The 7845-nt window shown below is 54.9% G+C and overlaps 1 long non-coding RNA gene across 1 annotated transcript; it reads left to right on the top strand.

Moving 5' to 3' along the window:
• The first annotated feature begins 52 nt into the window (after positions 1-52).
• LOC126071850 (uncharacterized) lies at positions 53-7255 on the top strand. Its single transcript, XR_007516389.1, has 3 exons — positions 53-520; positions 2417-2810; positions 3421-7255. It is a non-coding gene; the product is annotated as an uncharacterized LOC126071850 (long non-coding RNA).
• Positions 7256-7845: the final 590 nt, after the last annotated feature.

Here is a 7845-nt window from a genome sequence, read left to right on the forward strand (position 1 = left end):
CGCCTGAATGTGGCCTTTGTTCTCTTCTGGGTGCCCGCTGGGGCCTGGAGCTGGAGCTGAGACCTGCCACCCCAGGCTGCTCCATCCTTGCATTCAGGCCGTCCCTACTGAGGGCCCAGGCCAGGGACCCAACAGAGAGAGACAGAAACCCACTTCCCACCAGTAAAGACTGAACAAAGGGAGCCCTGGTGGAGCGACGGCTGAGCACCTGGTTGCTAACAGAAAGAAAGGTTGATGGTTGGAACCCACCAGCAGCTCCCCAGGAGAAAACCCTGGTCATCTGGTCCCATGAAGATTACAACCTAGGGAACCCTATGCAACAGTTCTACTCGGGGTCGCTATGAGTCTAAACGGACTGAATGGCACCCAACAACAACAAACCACAAATGCCAAAGAGGGGATAGTAATAGAAGCTTCTGGAAGACACACATCGTAGGTGTGCAGGCCAGGAAGTCCACGGAGGATATGGAACTGGACTTTGGGTCCACCCTAACGACATCCATTTCTAATTGCTGTCAAAGTGAGTACCTTTGACTTTTCCTGGATGTGAACATCTCCCTCCTCTTCAAAGGTGCCCACGGGGAGGAGGGAATTTGCTCGAGCGAGGACCCATGCATCGGGGTCCCAATATTTCCAGCACGAGAAGGTCACCAGACAGGCTGCAGGGGACACAGCCTCTGGAGGGGGCTTCACTGTGGATTCAGGCCCTCCATGGGGGGCTGGCCTGCCATGTCCATGTTCACCATGACCACCCCCCACGGTGGCTGGGCCTCTGCTCATCTGCCGTCAGGACTCAGCCTAGAGTAGGGTTTGGCCTTGATGGAGACACAGCCCAGTGCCAGGGCTCACCCTGGGGTCGGGCCTCAGCCTGAGGTTAGGGGCTCAGTCTGGGCTCAAGGCTCAGTCCAGGGTCAGGGCTAGCCAGGGTCGGGACTCAGCTGGGATTGGGGCTCAGTCTGGAACTGGGGTTAAGCCAGGTTGCTCAGCTGGGACTGGGGCTTAGCTGGGATCAGGGTTCAATCTAGGTTTGGGGCTCAATCTGGAGTTGGGACTCAGTGCGGGCCAGGGCTTAGTCTGGGGTTGGGGCTCAGTCTGGGTTCAGGGCTCGGCCAGGGTTAACGGCTCAGTCTGGGATCCGTGCTCAGCCGGGGTCAAGGGCTTGGTCTGGGGTTGGGGCTCAGCTGGGAGTGGGGCTCAGTCTGGAGTCGGGGCTCAATCTGGGAGTGGGGCTCAGTCCAAGGTCAGGGGTTAGCATAGAGTCAAGGGCTCAGTTCGAGGTTGGGGCTCTGTCCAGGGTCAGGGCTCAGTTCGAGGTTGGGGCTCTGTCCAGGGTCAGGGCTCAGTTCAAGGTTGGGGCTCTGTCCAGGGTCAGGGCTTACTGGCTCACTCACTGTCTCTAGCTTCTGGGAAGGAGGTGGGTTCCAGGAATCTCCCAGGGGGGCATGGGGTGGTGGGGCTCATTGTCCTCCCTTGAGGAGCCACCAGCCTCACCGGTGTAAAATGAATGAAGAAGCAGCATGCTGCAAACGACAGTCCTGATGACTCACCTGGACCTGGGCAGCGAGAGCAGGATAAGGCCGGTGCAGTGATGGTTGGCCCTGATCCTCCACCAGAGCAAGCTGTGGGGACGAAGAGGCTGGGGTGGATTTGGGGTAGACTTGAGGGTAGTTGAAGGCTCGCTCTCTCGTGGGGTGGGCATGAAGAGATAGCAGTTTATCTCTGCTAGGTGTGAGGGTAGAATAGAAGGAGGGATGGCTTGGGATGAGCAAGGGGAGAAAATGGAAGGACAAGGTCCAGGGGATAGAGTCAGGGCAACTGGGCAGGGCTATGGGGAGGGGGCAGCAAGTGAGTGAGCGAATGCATGAGATCTGGGGCTGAGCCCTGATCCCGGATCGAGGCTCCAACCCCAGGATGAGCCCTGACCCCAGGCTGAGCCCCTAACCTTGAATTGAACCTCAACTTCAGACTCAACCCTTATCCTAGACTGAACCCCAAGCCCAGGCTGAGCCTCCAACCCCAGCTGAGCTCCTGGCCCTGGACTGAGGCTCCAACCCCAGAATGAACCCTGACCCTGGGTTGAGCTCCAAACCTGGACTGACCCCCAACCTCGGGTGCAGCCCAACCCCACGAGGACTCCTCCATCTGAGCGTGCTTACCCAGACCCTCCCCAGGGCCCTGTGCACCTCCTCCCTCTTCCCCCTCCCCCCTCCCCACGTGAAGGCAGCCTGCCCCTCCTGGCTTGGTGCCCACAGCTCCTGACTCAGGGGCCCTGGGGCCTGTCCCGCCACATTCCGGGGAGGCCTGTGCAAACATGGGGCGCCTCCTCACCAGCCCCCATGGGGCTTTGTCCAGCCCAGTTATGGGGGGAAGGTAGGTCCAGGAGCCTCAGATTCTGATGCCCACAACTCACCCACAGGGCTCCCTGCCGACCTCTGCCCGAAGAGTGGGGGCTCCTGACCACCCTGGACACACTGGGGGCACCCGCTCCTCTCCAGGAGCTTCAGCTCTCTTAAGCTTCATCCAAGAGGCAGCTGACGTGGTCTCCTTGCTCAGATGGGGAAACTGAGGCTCAGGCCAGGAAGGCCCCTTGCCTGAGGTCGGCTCCCACGGGGCGTGGTATGCCTGTCCTCAGGAGCTCCTTCACCTGCAGCCTGGTGCCTTGCAGAAATAGGGGAAGGACACCCCACGCCTGCCGCTAGGCCATTGCGAAGGCCAGAAGGAGCCCAAGGGGAGTTTGGATTTTATTCCAGGAGTGCTGGGGAGCCATGGGGACCTTCTCCGTTGTGCTATGGAATCCCATGGAAATGCAGGTGGGACAGGGACTGCTGGGAGGCCACGTGGGAAGGCCAGAGTGGTAGCTGACAATGGCTGTGACCTGGCTTTGAGAAGGAGACAATAGGGGGAAGAGGAGTGACAGAGAGGGACCCCCATTTAATGGATGGCAAAACAGGCTTGTGGGCATACCGCCGATGAAGATGACAGAGCTGGACCCAGATGCCCCCAGACCCATGGGGTCAAGGCTGGACCTGAGGGAGGGACATGGCTCCGAGGAGCCCGGTGGGGCAAAGGGACGGTTTTTGCCCCAACAATGGGTACGGCGAGAATGACCCCAGATGGGAAGGGGAGGAAGGGGCCCACAGAGGGCACGGCTGGGGCAAAGGCACAGAGGTAGGGTGGGGGGCCCCACCTCAGCCGAGACCACATTCCCAGCTCTCCAAGCTCCTCCCCTGCCCCAGTTCAGCCCCACACATAGCCAGAGGCAGCTCTGTGTTGATGTCACGTCCAGCTGTGCGCTCAGGCCCCTGGCCACCTCACCAGCCTCACCCCAACCCACTGCTGCTCCCCAAATGCCTGGAAGTTTCTGGCCTCTGCCCTGGCTGTGTCCTCCTCCAGGATCACCTTTCCTCTCTTTGTACCTAGCTGTCTCCTTCCAGGAAACTGGGTGGCGCAACGGTTAAGCATTCAGCTGCTAACTCAAAGGTCTGCGGTTTGAACCCACCCAGCATCTCCTCAAGAGAAAGACCTGGCAATTTGCTTCCATAACGATTGCAACCTAGGAAACCCTATGGAGCAGTCCTACCCTGTCACATGGGGTCACTGTGGCTGAGAATAGATCGAAGGCACCCAACAACGACATCTCCTCTTCAGTTTAGGTGCCGCCTCCTCCAGGAAGCCCCCCTGGCCTCCACACCATCCAGGCCCCACACCCATCTTGTAGCACCTGTCAATGTGGATCTTTTTACTTTGGGGGGAACCCCATCACCTGCCCCGACTCAGGGCCCCTGAGGGCTCAGATGGGGTGTCTTGTTCACTGTTTCCCGAGGTTTGGTGCAGGGTATGTGCTCTAGAATTCCAAGGAGGGGGACACTGAAGACTGCAAGGGGACAGCAGGGACAGGTTTGGGGGCCCTGAGAGGCGGTTGTGCAGGGGAGGGAACAGAGTGGGAGCCCTCTGCCCAGCACTGTGGCCTGAGCCAACAACAGGGTCATGCCTGGTCCCTGGGGCCGAGACACCACACTCAGGATGGCCTGGCTGTGGCTGCGTGTCAGTGCCTTGAGACACCATCAATGTGGGGGTGCGTGTCCTCAAGCGGTCCTGAGGCCCAATGGATCTGGGTGAGAATCCTGCCTCCACCACCTCTGGGCTGTATGACTCTGGGCAGGGAATGCCTGTCTATGGCCTCAGTTTCCCCTCCTGAAAATTGGGAGTGTGGCTTGGTCGTCTTCCAGCTGTTAACAGAGACACACCATGCTTTCTCTGCGTGTGTCCTCTCACTGCATTCCAGGTAGCGAAAACGGTTTTAGCGAGACTACTAACTGAAAGGTTGGAGGTTCAAACCCACCCCTTGGTGCCGAAGAAGGAAGGACTGGCAATCTGCTCCTGTAAAGATTAACGAACCCATTGCCGTTCAGTTGATTCCAACTCACAGCCCCCTCATGTGACTGAGTAGAATTGCCCAGTAGGGCTTCCAAGGCTGTGATCTTCACAGGAGCAGATCGCCAGGTTTCTTCTCCCTTGGTGTGGCTGGGTGGGTTCGAATTGCTGACCTTTCAGTTAGCAACCGAGTGCTTAACCATTGTACCACCAGAATTCCTTCTGTAAAGATTATAGACAAGAAACAGGGTTGCCGTGAATCGGAGTCCACTCAACAATGGAGTCGGTTTTTGGTCTACCATCTCCCTCAATCTCACTTTGGTCCTGGGGGGTGGAGACTGTTATGACACCTATTTTGCAGACAGGAAAACTGAGATGCAGAGGAGGCAGCCATTTAGCCAAGGTCACAAAGACCACCTTTGGGCTGGATGTGGGTGAGTGTTTACACCCATTTTGCAGAAGGGGCAAGACAAAGGCGTTAACCGTACACTCTACGTGAGCCCAGCGCTGTAGCGCCATTGACCATAATTTCCTTCCAGGCCATCGAGTGGAGGCCGTGGTTGGTCCCATTTCACTGAGGGGGAAACTGAGGTCCCAGGGGCTGAACCAGACACACATGCTCCCTCCTGGCTGGGGCCTGACGTGGCCAGGCTGGATGTTTGTAGAGAAAATAAATAAGTTGCACAAACAGGTTGGCAGGAAGCTAGGGAGGAAGGCAGGCCTGGCTCCTCTGCTCAGAGGCGATGGGCCAGCCTCTCTGGGTCCTCAGGCCTCTGGGCTCAGTCTGGGCACCTACCTGCCCTTGTGTAGACTTGAGTTTTCAAATGCCAAGGGTGAGTGCATCTGAGACAAGAGCGGGTGGGCAGAAGGGACCTGGGTCAGGCTGAGCTCCCTGGATTCCTGAGGTTGGAGGAAATGCTACCTAGGCAGATCTTTCACCACCTCCTTGCCCTCTTTGGCAGTGGAAACAGCACAAAAAGCAGGGCCATAAAATGGGGGAAAAAAACTTCAATTTGACTCCATACAAATAAAACACTTCTGAATTGTAACAAGCCCAAAATCTAGGTTAGATGAGGTATGACAGCTGGGGAGAACATGTTCACAACATTGTAGCAGATAAAAGATTTGTGTCCCTCATATGTAAAGAGTTGCCACAAATCAATCAGAAAAACAACCCAACAGAAACACAGGCAAAGAAACAAACAATTCATACAGGAATAGATGCAAATGGCTACTGAAAAGAGAAAATGAAGGTTAAAGTCACTTATGAAAGAAACACGAACTGAGAGGCAAACATCTCTTTGATCATGCCACCACCAGTTCTAATAATCTGTTTTACAAAAATAATACCACAAGCAGGCACAGTCATCACAATGTGGTTTGCGGCAGCAAATAATCGGGAACAACCTGAGTGTCCAACAAAAGGGGATGGATAAGAAGATTCAGGCTCAGCCGTTTGAGGAAGATTGTCCACTCTGGTCCGGAGAATGAAGCTTGTGTGTATGTTCTGGGCAAGAAAGATGCTCAAGGCAGACGTGGGGGGAGGGGAAAGGCAAGTGGGAGATCCAGATGCCGTTTTGAGGTAAAGTGTGTGTAAGGGAAAAAAAAAACGTGCATCGAAAAAGTGCGGGAGGAAACGCTCAAAGGCTCAGCGGTTACCCCGGGGTGGGGGGACTTTCAGTTCTTACTTTATATTTATACTTTAGAGATGGAATTGTCTGAGATGTTGGACTTTATTTTCTCTCTGTTTCTGTATTTTTTAAATTAAAACAATGTTCAGTTTTTTAGCTCAGCCACAGAAGCTGCGTGACCAGGATTTCAGGGCCACAGGATGAGGGGGCAGGTTTCCACTGGGGAGACCCCCTCATCAGTGGGAAGGCTTCCCAGGCATTTCCTGCGGGTGGGGAGGCCTTCAGATGTCCTGGGGTCCTCTGGGGGAAATCCCGGGTGCCCTGGGGAGGCCCCGCCAGGGAGATCCTGGGGTGGGGATGATCTACGTGGCCTGAGAGCGAGCACTGGAGAGAGAGTCCCTTCCCCTCTCAGAGCCTGAGTAAATCATCTGTTAAAAGGGATGAGTGATGGAGCCACCTGCTCTGGCCCAGGCCCACATATCCAGTGGGCATAGCAGGTCCAAGCCCACAAGACTTTTAGGGGCCCACAAAAATGTTACAGTTTCTTTTAAAATCAGAAGGAAAAAAATCTTGAATGTGATACTAATAAACCAAGCTGTGTGCTGTTGAATTGACTCTACTAGTAGCAACCCCATGAGTGTCGGAGTAGAACCGCACTCCATGGGGTTTTCAGTGCTGAGTTTTCAGAATTAGATCCCCAAGCCTTTCTTCTGAGGCACCTCCAGGTGGACTGGAACCTCCAACCTTTCAGTTAGCAGCTGAGCAAGTTAACTGTTTGCACCCACCCAGGGACTCCTAGTAATAATCCCCTTGTCTTTGAGTCGATTCCAACTTGTGGTGACCCCACGTGACAGCGTAGAGCTGCCTCACAGGGTTTCCTAGGCTGGAGTCTTTATGGGGATAGATCTTTATGGGAACAGGTCTTTCTCCTGTGGAGCTGCTGGTGGCTTTGAACCACCAACCTTTCTTTCTAATAGCAGCCTGGTGCTTAGCCATCGTTCCACCAGGACCCTTTCCAATAATAATGAAATACAATAACGATCTTAGCCTGAATTATACTTGTCTCTACACCAACACGGTAATGAAATAACATTTGTTTTGTTTTTATACTGTCTTATTTTATTTGGGAAAATATACCAAACCCCTCGCCGCTGAGTTGATTCTAACTCATAGCGACCCTACGGGACAAAGTAGAACTGCCCCATAGGGTTTCCAAGGAGTGGCTGGTGGATTTGAACTGCCGACTTTTGGGTTAGCAGCCATAGCTCTTAACCACTGTGCCACCAGGCCCCCAAATATATAGAACGTAAATATTAATTTATCTTATTTTAACCATCTTTAAGTGTGTCCTTTGGCGACGTTAGTTACATTCGCTGTGTTGTACAACCACTGCCATCTCCCATTTCCAGGTTTTTCATCCCCCCGAAGAGAAACCCCGCACCCCCACACCCCATAAGCCAAGCCTCCCCACACCCACAGCTCCTGGTAACCACTGGTAAACTGTCTCTACGCACCCGCCTGTCCCGGACATTTCCTATCAGCGGGATCATACAATATGTGTCCTTGTGTGTGTGGCTTCTCGCACTGAGTAGCGTGTTCTCAAGGTTCATCCGTGTTGCAGCACGTACCAGGGCTTCATCTCCCTTCAGGGCTGAATACTGCCCCATTGTCTGATTTTTGAACGTGGGAGGCAGGCCACAGTGTCACAGAGCCACCCTGCCCGCAAGGAGGATGTTCTTTGAGCAGAAATTGGACTCCAGGTCCCAGGCAGGTGCTGCGGCAGAGAGGAGGGGAGGCCCCTTCCCGGGGGAAGGGACGGCCCAAGCTGGGGCCTCAGAAG

This window comes from Elephas maximus, chromosome 3 (genome assembly GCF_024166365.1).
Source record: "Elephas maximus indicus isolate mEleMax1 chromosome 3, mEleMax1 primary haplotype, whole genome shotgun sequence".
Lineage (NCBI taxonomy): Eukaryota > Metazoa > Chordata > Mammalia > Proboscidea > Elephantidae > Elephas > Elephas maximus.